Below are 13504 nucleotides of genomic sequence, written 5' to 3'. Positions count from 1 at the left end.
TCAAGCTGAGTGTTCCACAGACATCTTCAATTTCACATATGCAGCAGTGAACTCTCCCTCCTTCTGACATTTCTATTACTTTTGAAAGTACCATTCCATTATAATCTAGGTGTTATCCTGTACCCTACTCATATCGAGTCTATTGCAGATACCTATTGATAACTTGTTGATTAATCTCCCTGCCTCAAATTTTGCTGCACTCTAATCTATTATCTACTTAATTATCAATTAAAATCTTCTAAAAGAATTGATTTCTCCATGTCATTTTACTGTTCAATAAACTCTAGGGGCTCACTGTCACCTGTTGGATCAAATAATATATCCTCTATTTGGCCTCCAAATCTATATCTAGCCTATTCCAATTTTTTGAGTCTTCCCCATAATATATTCTATGATCCAATAGTACTGACCTTTTTATGTTCATTCCACAAGACACTCATCTTTAGACTCTGGGAATTTTTATTTGTTGTTGCCCATACCTAGAAATCTCTCTTTCTTCATCTCCTGTCTTCCTATCTTCACTGGCTTCTTTCAAATATCAGCCAAAATCTCACTTTCATTAGGAAGCCTATAATGAAAGGTGTAATGCTATTAATTATCTCTACTAATTTTCTCCAATTTATTATGTATATATTTTGTTTCAAAAGAATTACTTTCGTTTTTTTGCTCCCACATTTGACTCTTAGATGCTTAAAAGTACAAACTGTCTTTTGCCTTTAAATATTAAAAATTTAACATAGTACCTGGCACATACTGAGCATTTAATAAATGTTTGTTGACTAATTTACCGTTATACTTATATAAACATTTATATACTTACATGTAGTTCAGATGAAATTATTTTAAAGATTTTTCAAGTGAAAGGAGTAACTACCTTGTTTTGTTATCCCCCTCCCTTTTAATTTTTCCTGTGATTACAAAATACAACAGGAAATAAATTTAAGATACTCCTTTTTACAAGTAAAGCCAGTAAAGCTGTATTAAGGCTTCCCAGTGTTAGCACTGAAAGAACAATTCAATATAAAGAATGAGCTAATTTACTGTATTATTCACTGAAAAAAATTAGGTTTTAAATTTCTTTATTGATTATAGTCAACATTTTCTGAACAGGTATTTCATTTCTTTTCTATATATATAATATTACACCATACTTCTACAATATAATGCCTTTCTGTGTTTTCTTGAGAATCAGAGGCTATTTCTCTAAATGTTTTATTGTAAAGCATTTTTCAGCTCCATATATTGGTATATGTAAAGACATACACATACACACACCACAATACAACACTCTCAACTCTGCATGTTCAACAGGGATATTATAAAGCCAGGTTAGCCAACAATGTTTGCAAATGAAAATAAAATCTGGAGTTGGTCTCTTATTTCTACCACTTCCTAAGGAAAGAAAATAGTCTTTGTTCCAGGAGATACAAAAATAGCAAATGCTCCTATAAGGAAAATACTGCAATTCTCTAATAAATAACAAAATATATCCTGTTAGACAATATTCATTTTCAAAGACAATCATGTAGCTCCAGGCCACAGTTCCAAAGAACTTAGCTGACAAAGTTCTCTATATAAAAGAACTTTTTACAATGTAATAGTATTGCAATTGAAAAAAATATATTTTAAGCTATAATCTAGCACAAAATCACTGACAAAGCACAACACCTTATTCAGAGAATTTCTATTAAACATCTGGACATATCATTTAGTTTCAAAAACTCTGTGTTCTATTTCATGAAACTCAAATGAATTGTTTATCTTTTAAAGAATCATGTGGGTCAATTATACTGCCAGAGTTGCATATTTTAATTGGTATTGAGAATAGGAGCCTAAAGTATTACCCATGATTCTCATTCTTCAGAAGGATTTACGTAAACAAAAGCATATTATATCTTTTCCCAGGACTATTTATGAATTTTATCTTTTAAAATGCAATTTTCATTTCATAGATTATGCTTTCTGTTGAAAAAAAATTTGTTTCCTTTATACTGGAGAAATGTGTCCATAACGTTCTATTATGTGTTAATGCTCTGGCATATTAAAAATATTCTGTACTAAATTAAAACCAAATTATTTTGTGAAGGGAAATGCGACCAAAACTAGACCCTAAAAATTGTAGTAATAACCTCAGTGTATGGTTGTCATGGAGTACTGCTGTGCTATGAGAAATGATGAGTTCAATTATATTAGAAAGGCATGAAAAAACTTGCATGAAATGATGAAGAGCAAAGTGAGAAGAACCAAGAAAACATTGTATAGAGTAACAGCAATATTGTTTGAACAACTTTGAGTAACTAAGTCATTTTGACAATTATAACTGCACACATTAAAAATAAAGAACATATGAAGAAAGATATCTACAGGTAGAGAAAGAACAGATAGATAGATTATATGTAAGGAATAATCATACACGTGTGTATGGGGAGGGGTGTACACATACATATATTTGTGTTTAATGATAACCATCTCTAGGGTGGGATGTGGGAAGAGAAAGCAATTTACATGAAAACTTTGTTGTATATTTGGAGGGAATAGCAAATTGTAAAAGGTAGATCTGCAGTTTCATGTGCAATCATCTTTTTTATTATGCTATATTATGGAAATGCTTATTTTGTGAATCGAAATGAAATAAAAATGAAAATACTATGTAATAGTATGTTCTTACATATAAGAGTGGGGCTATGTCTATAACATTAATATTAGAAGACTTTATTCTTCCCTGTTGGAGAAAGGGATAGATACTACAAAACAATTAACTTCCTTTATTGAATATACATACATGTGCATATACATATATACATATTCATGTGTATACATACACATACACCAGAAACACTATAGCAAAATAGAATACTTTGGGGGGAATAATTTTTCAATCGTGTAATATTATTTGTCTAAAGATCATTTCTATATTTCTTAACTTTTATAATCTTAATTTTTTTTCAAGCCCAAAGTATAAGGAACATGTTTTTTTGAGATACTGCTTTCCTTTTAAAAAGTAAATGTCCATACTCAAGATATAATAAAATGGTTTAAAATGTTCTTTTCCAATATCTTCTGTGATTATTAACAATTATTTTAGGTGGACTTTAAATCATGCTAAAGTATGATAGGAATCCTATGGACATAAGATATAGCATACACTTGAATACTAAAATACCTCATTACAATGAATGTTATCATGCTGCTAAAAGAAGCAATAATGATTTGTCATTTACTAGGAAGCATTCCCTAGACATCTTAAGTTGTTCCTTCCTTTGGCAATTTATTTTAATTTAGCAATCAAGACAACTCTTGCCCTTAAAAAGTTTACCCTCTAATGGAGGAAGATATCAGATAAAGAGGCACTAGAAAGCAAGGTGTTCAGGAGAGGGAATAATTACATATTGATATGGAAGCCTGTTAACTTAAAAGATAAGACGAAAGCTTCTCCATCACACCAGAGTAGCTCAGAAATAGAATACAAATTTCTGATGGGTTGGGGATGATTTCTCTGCTATGTGAAAAGAAACAGGGAGTTGGAATTATTTTTGTTGGGGAAGCATGGGATGATTAGATTTTTAAGTTTTTTTTTTCCTTAATGAAGTCATGTCTTTATTAGTTTGACAGTGTTAATATAATAATGACATATTCCCCAGACCTTTTGAAGGCAATCATTGCAATAAACTCACCTGTTTTTAATATTAAATCGTTAGAGGAAAAGAAACTTAATTATCTAAAATTCTGCTCCCAAAGGTGATGTACTTTTTCAAGGGGTTTGAAAGAGGTCAATGTTATGCTGAACCATGAATTATGTGAACTCAAGGTATTTTGTTGTTACGTTAATATTTTAATTCTTACATGTTTATGTATGATGTACTTCCATTTAGAGTATGGGGCACAGAAATTCACTTTTTTTTTAAACTTTTAGTACACTTAAAAAGTTTTTTCCTCATGATCTTTTTATTTTTAAATTTTTTGGCAAATCATGGAGGACCATGACCTCAGAAAGATCTAATTGCAAGTGATTTGGACATTTGGTAAATAGGAGAGTTGAGAGCATTGTGGCAGAGAGGTATTAAGCATTGGATTCAGAATCAACAGTACTAGTAATCATTCTTGCTTCATCCATTTTTCCTACTGTTTAACCCTGTGTTGTTACTTAACCTCTTTTACCTTCTATATCTGCATATATAAAATGAGAATAGTAATAGAACTTGCTTCAAAGGGTTGGGGTTGAGGAAAAAATGAGATTACATGTGTAAAATATTTTACAAATTTTAAGTGCCATATACATTTATCCCTTCCATATCATGACTTTCCCTAAATATTGCAGGTTGGCAAAATATATTAAATGGGAATTCTGTGGAAGCCACAGATGACATGCAAGGTCCAGCAGACAAGACAGAAAAAGTTTAGCTACTCAAAAATACCTAAAATATAAGTATAGTATTGCATAATATCAACATATTTTATCTTTTAATACTTTAGTAATTCCAACTTTTTCCCTGATAGGAAGGGGGGCAGAAATTTTTATGAGGTAGAAGAGATAATTGTAAATACTAACTGGGTTTATAAGTATGTGATAGCATATCATAAAGAATAATTTTAATGTGAGTACTGGTTTTTAAAAAAGCAAACAGAACATGAAATAAAAATATGGGGAGGAAGTAGGTGAGTCAAATAACAAGAGTGAGGAATAACTGAAGGACCAATAATCTAAAATATAGAAAATATGATAAGATTCTGAGGAGTTCCTGCGATGCTTTGGGTATATTCTTTACTGAAGATTTATAGAAGAACACAAAACTCACAGCCCATAAAGAGCCATTAACAATGTTAGATAGTCTGAACCACTATAGGGAATATCCATATAAATAAAATCATCAATCCATTAAGCTTTTATTAAGCATATATTAAGCATTTAACTATACGTTGGACACATTGCTAAGTGGCAGGGATACAAATACAAGAAAACAAGTCAGTCAATGCTTTCAAAGAGGTCATATTCTAATAGAAAAATTAAGAGATCTTTGCAAAACACCTGAAGTAGAAAAAAAGAAAGAGTTTTGAAGTAAGACTTTACTTAATTGTATAATTAGGAGGAAGAAAGGAGAAAAAACAGTCGGGGAGGGTGGGAGGTTAGAGAAAGAACAGGAGAGACTTCTACTGAAACAAGGGAAATGTCATAATACAAAAATTACACAGGAAAAAGACATATCAAAGAAAAGGATATGAAAAGCTGGATGTGATTAAAATGTGTTTTAAATTGTCACCACTTTGTTCTTAGATCCTTCTGAGAAATGTTAAAGCTCTGTTTGAAAGTAGCATATTGTTCTACATACATTTAGTAGCACATGATCTACTAATTTCTCCTTCTCCTTATTTTTTTTTAATACCCTAAACTAAAACCTTCATTTCATTAAATATTTCACCCTCATACTATTTTGTTACTGGCTCTGAAATAACAGGCACAATATTAGACCTTAATGTATAAAGATGTTATAAATAAAAATGTAAATGGTTTCTGGGGCTGCTTCTGATTTCATGGGACTTGCACTTATGTGGTACTTTTGTGAAGAGATTTAAACCAGCAGATAAAAGCAGCACATATATGCATGTGTTCAAGCAGCTGTACACAGAAGCAGTGTATTGCATCAAAATTGACACCTGTAAAGTCACCAAGTTTTTTTCTTCTCCCCAACTGAATTTATATGCATAGGTTTGATGCTATTTTTGTGATGAATGATTCTTAAGAGATTTCAACTACTAAAGATAAAAAGAGTCTAATGGCACTTGAATCCAGAATGCTATTTGAAAATATATGTAAAAGTGGATTATTCTTATTACCCTTGCATGACTTGAAGAAAAATATTAAGTATGTCCATTATATTAAATATATTTATTTTTATATTTTTAGTTCAGTGCTTGGGAGATAAAATGTGATTTATATGTCAACGTGACACTATGTTGATAATTTAAAAGCAAACAATACGTTAAAAAGTGGAAACAAACATTTGTGTACTTTTAATGGTATTTCCTCACATTATGATATTCTGTCTCTTTAAGTGACTTTTCTTCTAAAAATCCCATAAGGTTGGTAGTCCAAACAATATCACTCCTGTTTTATGTGTGAAGACCCAGAGTTTCTGAGTGGCTTAGTTGAATATTGCAACACATGCAATCAATAATGGAACTCCAAACCTATTGCTTTTTGTACGACACCTAGGAGAACCTCACATATACCTCACATAGTTATGATACAATATATGTAATTCTATGCCATCATTCAAAAGCTGTCTATTGTGGAAAAATTACAAAATACAGTTTATACTTAAATTGAACTGATTTCTAAAATATAAACCAATGTAATTCTAAAGTGCAATGATTCATAATCAAATATTGCTTTCAAAGACCATTCACAAGTTTGTCACCCATATGTAATGATGTCATAAATAGTAGGAAACCGAACATATATATATATATGTATATATATAGATAGATAGATAGATAGATAGATAGATAGATAGATAGATAGATAGATATACATATAGATATATAGATATTTACATGTCTATATCGATAAATATTGATATAGACAGACAGACAGACAGATAGATAGATAGACAGACAGACAGACAGACAGACAGACAGACAGATAGATAGATAGATAGATAGATAGATAGATAGATATGAAGGATTGCAAAAAGTCTCTTTTAAGAACTTTGGAATTGACTTGTGATATGGGAAACACCGGCACAGAACTGCTCAGCATAGCATACCCTCATCAGAGAAGGTGCTGTGCTCTGTAAGCAAAGCAGAATTGAAGTAGTTCAAAAGAAATGCTAGATGCACAAATTTAGAGAATCAGTTTCACATATTCAAATAGACTATTTGTGCCTGACTTGTGGTAGAACATTCTCAGGTTTCACTGATCTGATAGCCACAGTTGGCCAGACTCTAACTTGACTCTTAACATAGTGATATTATTTTGGTCTTCTTTGAGAATTGACAACAACCAATCAGAAAGAAACAAGTATTTAAGTACCTACTTTGGCAAATATTCTAACAGCTTTACAAAAAATTCTCTTATTCAATCCTTACAAAACCTCTGCGAGGTAGGTATAATTATTATCTTATTTCCCCCTGCCACTTGCACTTGAGGAAAATGAAGTAGAAATCAGTTAAACCACTCATTCAGAATCACATAACCGTGTGTGTTCATCCTTCTTTGCTGAAGAGGACCATGCCATGAAAGAAATAATGACATGACTTGCACTTGACTTTGTTTTGAGGGAGGGAGGGCTGTGCAGGTCACCAGCCTCACTTCTCCTCCAGAGCCATCTGAATCCAGTGACCAGATATTCATCAGGATGACTGGAGATGACCCAGGATGAGGGAATTGGGGTTAAGTGACTTGCCCAAGGTCACACAGCTAGTGAGTGTCAAGTGTTTGAGATGAGATTTGAACTCAGGTCCTTCTGGCTCCTGCACTGGTGCTCTATCCACTGTACCACCTGGCTGCAAAGAGTCACATAACTATTTAACCATCTGAAGAAGCATTTGAACTGAAGTCTTTAGATTCCAGGCTCATCACTGAATCCTCTATATTATCATCTCTCTCTCTCTCTCATCATCCTTCTTTATACATAACCCTTCTATTCTGGGATTACTATGTGTCAAGCACTATACAAAACAATGGGATTACAAAGTCAAAAGAAAAGACAGTTTCTGCACTAAAGGAATGTACATACATTCCAATGAGGCAACAACATAAATGAGGAGGGGAAATTGCTATCAAGGAATATCAATTTACCCTCTCCTTTCCCTTAGATAATTAAAGGGATGATAAGAGGGCCCATAGAGTAGATTGATAATGATCCAGGAACAGTAGTAGTGATGACCTGATCACCAGGGCTGGGGAGTGGTGGGATGTGAATAAAAGGAGGTATGCCTATAGAATGGAGAAGCAATTGGTCAGGATCAATAAATAAACATTTCTGAAGTGCCTACTATCTACCAGGCACTGTGTTAAATGCTATCTTCTCTCACATTTTATTTCCTAGAATGACAGTTATCTAACTGGTCATATTATGGCTGCTAAAGAACAATAAAGAAAGGTCCTGGTCTTTGTAACCACAGTCACTTTAAAATATTGGGACAAGCAGAACAATTATTGAAGCAAATTGATTTTTAAATATTGGTTACCTCAGCAATTCCCTGCCTTTGATTAAAAGAACTATTGCCTTTTGTTTTTAACCATATTAGATGTAAATTACATTAGGCCCATAAAAAACCATTCTGACGCTAGTTATGGAATGTAAATGAATTGTTCACTAAGTGATCTTGATCAAACATTTTCATTGATAAATAATAACAATAGTACCAGTTTTCTCCAAACCAATCTCCAAATGTGGAGGTAACTGTTCTACTATGGTTACTGTCGTAAATGAACAATATGGAAAACATTTCAAGGCTTCACAAATTGTAATTGCTTAGTTACATTCAGGGCATCTAGGTGGTGCAGCAGATTGAGTGCTAGGCAGGAATCAGTAAGATATGAGTTCAAATTCTGCCTGGTTGTGTGAATCTGGGAAAGTCACCTAACCCTGTTTGTCTCAGATTCCTCAACTACTACAATGCCTTTGCCAAGAAAGACCCAAATGGGTCACAAAGAGTCAGACATGATTAAAACAACTGAACAAAATGTTACATTAAAGTTGAAGAGCTCATGTAAAAATGTCCTGGTTGTTTTCGTTTTTAAGCTATTTTTGTCCTTATATAAATAATTGCTTCTGGAAAGGGATTTGGTTGATATTGTTTTAACCTTTTCTGCTTTCTTCTCTCTCAATTTTTTAGTTTGTTTCTCCTGTCACAGGGAGAGAGATGACAAAGATCTAGTTGGACTTCTACTCTAACATTTTAGATTTGACAAAGTAAAAGAGGTTAACTGAGGTCAACTGATGGAAACGTGACAGACCGAAGAGTTGAAGAGATAACTATTTAGACTAGTCACTGCACAGACTTTGAGAGATAACCATCAGCACTGATCAATACAGCAAAGCAATACCACAAGAGTTAAAACATACTGGAGCAGCTTTAAAAAAATCAATCATTCTCTTTCTCTCCAACAAACTACTTGCAAGATTATATTTGGGTCCATGTCATTCAGGCTTTTTAAATCACTATGTTTCCTTAAACCTTATATCATAACCATCTATTTGCTTTCTTTCCTCTCTTTTACACACATGAAAGCTAATCATAAGCCCTCACAACACTGTGCTCAACTAGACGCTAGCATATACTAGCAAAATTCTGATCAAAATGTGTATTATTTTTAAAATGGTGGTGGTGAATTTAGATTTTAAAATGAAAAGCATATATTTGACACACACGTACATGTACACAAATATATACATGTACACATTAAACTGGATCTCAGATTGCACTGGTATAGAAAATTCCTAGTAAAGATTTTTATTAATAAAATATATATATATATATATACTTTCCAACTCAGAGTCTATGGTATGTGGGGGTGGGGTTACTGAAAGGTTAAGTGACCTTTTTCAAGGTCACACCATCAATATTTATCAAAAGCTGTATTTGAAGCCAGGTTTTCATGACCTTGAGACTGACTTTCAATCTAAGGTATTGTGAAATTGAAAAATTGAAATCCTACTTTATTCTCTACTACTTAATAATTGTTGATTGAGAATTGTATCTAATCAGTACTTAAGAATTTGTTTGATTTAAGAAGACAGTTTAACTTCTTCACATTAGATTCTATAATTCTATAAAATTCTATAAGATAGTTTGATTTCTTTATAGGAGTTTTCCTCCCTATTTCTCTGGGTTCAAGCATGTACTTAATCTATCTTACTCCAGAAGGAAGGAAGGAAGATCAGTCAACATGACCATAAGATATTCCACTTGATTTTAAGTCTAGCACTGGACCACTCTGGTGTAGAGGGCTGCCCAGCATAGTACTTTCCAGAAGATGTTAATCAACTCTATGTTTTTCTCTTCCATAAACTTGGGAAAACTGTCACACATTAAGTCAGCATGATTATGTCAAATCTAAACCCAACCTATACCATTAACAACTGTATAAAAGATTGTTTTCTCTGTACTATTATATTCCTGGCCACTGTCGAGTTTGGGATCTCATTTTGTTGCAGTTGCTACTCTTGCTAACAAAGTGATCATGCTCAGAATTTGTGCTTCAGATTATCTCATTTGCAGACACATTTCTTACAGTATAATATATCTCATAAGAATTACATATTGATAACACATGTCTAGCTATTGATTACTATAGTAAGAGGAGAATGAAACAACTTGAACAAATAAATTTACACATAATAATGAAGGCAGTGTGGTATAGCCCACAAAGAGATGATCTCAAAATCAAGAACTGACCTAAAATCCAAATTATGACTAATTCTGGCCATATGAATCTTGACAGATTGGCTAACTTCTCAATATTCTAGGTACTTCTCTAAAACTGAAACTTGGTAATAAGATGTTTCTATCCATTGGTAGAGGAATTTTCCTTTTCTGGGATTTGCCATTTCTAATCAAATCACAGCTCTAGGCCCTATCTATAATCACAAAATAATTAATGGTCATTCAGTAAAACTATTACTCAGGTAATATAACAGTATGAAACATTTCAATAGCATCTTTATATAGAACTAAACTTAATTTATATATTACAATATGCTACATGAAAGAGTAACTAGTGTAAGTCATATAAGAAGAGAATACTGAACTTGGTTTTGCAAGAAGCAATGGGTATGGATCATTTGAGAATAGACAAAAAAGGCTGATTCAGTTTAAAAGAAAATATAAAATGGACATGAAAATAAGTTATTTATAGGTAGTGGCTAGCATTATTTTTTGCTGAGATAGAGAAGGTATAAATTGATGATGATGGGACAAAGTCAAGATAGGAGAGCAACCGCACAGACTTTCTAGAATACTGCCCCCAAACCCAGCCAAATACCTGTAAAAATGGCTCTAGACAAATTGTGGAGATGCAAAATCCACAGAATGATGGAGTGAAGCAAATATCCAGCCCAAGACAGCCTAGAAGGTCTCCAGGAAGCATTTATCACACCATTGTAGGAGCAGAGTGCAGTCCAGTGTGGGCTGCAAGTACACAAAGGTGACCTGAGTAGGCCTTGGGGATATTCAATCTCTCATAGGTGTGGTGATTTCCAGACTTCATGACCCCAAAACCGTGAGGATAAATTGTAAGGTGAGTGGGAAAAGCCTGTGGGACTAGTGCAGGAAAGTGGAGTGGTCCAGCCCCAGTCCTAGGGCAGTTGAGGGGAGAGGGGGCTGAGGAACCCATAGCAGTCACAGCACCAGCAGGGGCAGCTGCAACCACCGTTTCTGGAGCTCTAGGTCCACAGACTGTGGGGGGAATTGAGGGGCTGACAATATACCCCCCATCCCCACTGGAAGCAGAAAACTACCTTGACAAAGAGCTCAAAAGTCAAGAAAATGACTGGGGAAATGAGCAAAAACTGGAAAAAGAATCAGACTATAGAATCTTACTTTGGTGACAAGGAAGACCAAAGCATGCAAACAGAAAAAAAAAAAAGTCAAAGCTCCTCCATCCAAAGCCTCCAAGAAAAATATGAATTGGTCTTGGGCCATGGAAGAGCTCAAAAAGGATTTTGAAAATCAAATAAGAGAAATGGAGCAAAAATGGGGAAGGAAAATGAGAGTGATGCAAGAAAAGCATGAAAAACAAGTCAACAACTTACTAAAGGAGACCCCCCAAAATGCTAGACAAAACCAAATGACAAAAACATCCAAAGAGCCAATGATGAGGAGATTGCCCAAAAAGCAAAACTGGCCAGATGGAAAAGGAGATCCAAAAGCTTACTTTAATTCCTTAAAGATTAGAATGGAGCAGATGGAAGTTAATGACTTAATGAAAAATCAAGAAATTATAAATAAAACCAAAAGAATGAAAAAAATAGCAGACAATATTGAAATGTCTCATTGGAAAAACAGCTGACCTTGAAAATAGAACCAGAAGAAAAAATTTAAAAATTACGGGACTACCTGAAAGCCATGATCAATAAAAGAGCCTAGACATCATCTTTCATGAAATTATCAAGGGAAACTGCCCTGACATTCTAGAACCAGAGGGCAAAATAAATATTGAAAGAATCCATTGATCACCTCCTGAAAGAGATCCAAAAAGAAAAAAAAACTCCTAGGAATATTGTAACTAAATTCCAGAGTTCCCAGGTCAAGGAAAAAATATTCCAAGCAGCCTGAAAGAAACAATTCAGTATTGTGGAAATACAATCAGGATAGCACAAGATCTAGCAGCTTCTACATTACGGGATCAAAGGATTTGGAATATGATATTCCAGAAGTCAAAGCAGCTAGGATTAAAACCAAGAATCACCTACCCAGCAAAACTGAGTATAATACTTCAGGGGAAAAATGTAATTTCAATGAAATAGAGGACTTTCAAGCATTCTTGATGAAAGGACCAGAACTGAAGAGAAAATTTGACTTTCAAACACAAGCAGCAGAGAAGCATGAAAAGATAAACATGAAAGAGAAATTATAAAGGACTTACTAAAGTTGAACTGTTTACATTCCTACATGGAAAGATAGTATTTGTAACTCTTGAGACTTTTCTCAGTAATTGGGTATTTGGAGGGATTATATACATATGGACAGAGGGCACAGGGTGAGTTGAATAAGAAAGAATGATATCTAAAATAATAAAATTAAGGGGTGAGAGAGGAATATATTGGAAGGAGAGGGAGAAATGAAATAGGGCAAATTATCTCTCATAAAAAAGGCACTAAAAACTTTTTCACTGGAGGGGAAGAAGGGGAGGTGAGAGGGGAAAAGTGAAGCTTACTCTCATCACATTTGACTTAAGGAGGGAATAACATGCACACTCAATTTGGTATGAGAATCTATCTTACACTACAGGAAAGTTGGGGAGAAGGGGATAAGGGGGGGAATTTAGGATGATAATAGACAGAAGCACAAATGGGAGGAGGGGGTAATCAGAAGTAAACACTTTTGAGGAGGGATAGGGTCAAAAGAGAGAATAGAATAACACTCTTTGCTGCTTGAAATGAATATGTTTATTTAGTACGGTGAATGTGCTATTTCTCCAGTAGAATTTAAGCTCTTTGAGGGAAAGAGATTATGTCTAATGACCAGCACAATGTTGTGAACATATTTGGTGCTTAATAAATGTTTGATAATGGAATTAATGTAATTGATTTTTTTCCCATTTTCGAATAGTTCATTCTCTTGCGTTTTATAACAACACATTTTTCAGGTTCTCTTCTCTCTTTCACTATCCTTTCTTTTGTGGACTTGTCTTCTTCCTATACATTAAATCTATGCTTTTACAAACTTCATTCTCTGGCCCACTACTTTTCTTCATCTAGTTCCTTCCTAAGAAAACTAATCTATTCTTGGGACCTTAACATTTCCCATAACCAAAAAATAAATAGAAGGATCAATC

The 13504-nt window shown here is 33.7% G+C and overlaps 1 long non-coding RNA gene across 2 annotated transcripts in view; it reads right to left on the bottom strand.

Moving 5' to 3' along the window:
- The window catches only part of LOC140518609 (uncharacterized), a 321838-nt gene that overhangs the window by 137207 nt on the left and 171127 nt on the right, over positions 1-13504 (bottom strand). The window contains exon 3 of one of the 2 annotated variants that reach the window (XR_011971964.1): positions 411-568. This is a non-coding gene — a long non-coding RNA (uncharacterized lncRNA). Of the gene's footprint in view, positions 1-410; positions 569-13504 lie in introns of those variants that run through there. The other variant, XR_011971965.1, reaches the window with a different exon arrangement.

Source organism: Notamacropus eugenii, chromosome 1 (genome assembly GCF_028372415.1).
Source record: "Notamacropus eugenii isolate mMacEug1 chromosome 1, mMacEug1.pri_v2, whole genome shotgun sequence".
NCBI classification, from domain to species: domain Eukaryota; kingdom Metazoa; phylum Chordata; class Mammalia; order Diprotodontia; family Macropodidae; genus Notamacropus; species Notamacropus eugenii.
The sequence above is the reverse complement of the archived record's forward strand: the minus strand, read 5'-3'. Positions and strand labels throughout refer to the sequence as shown.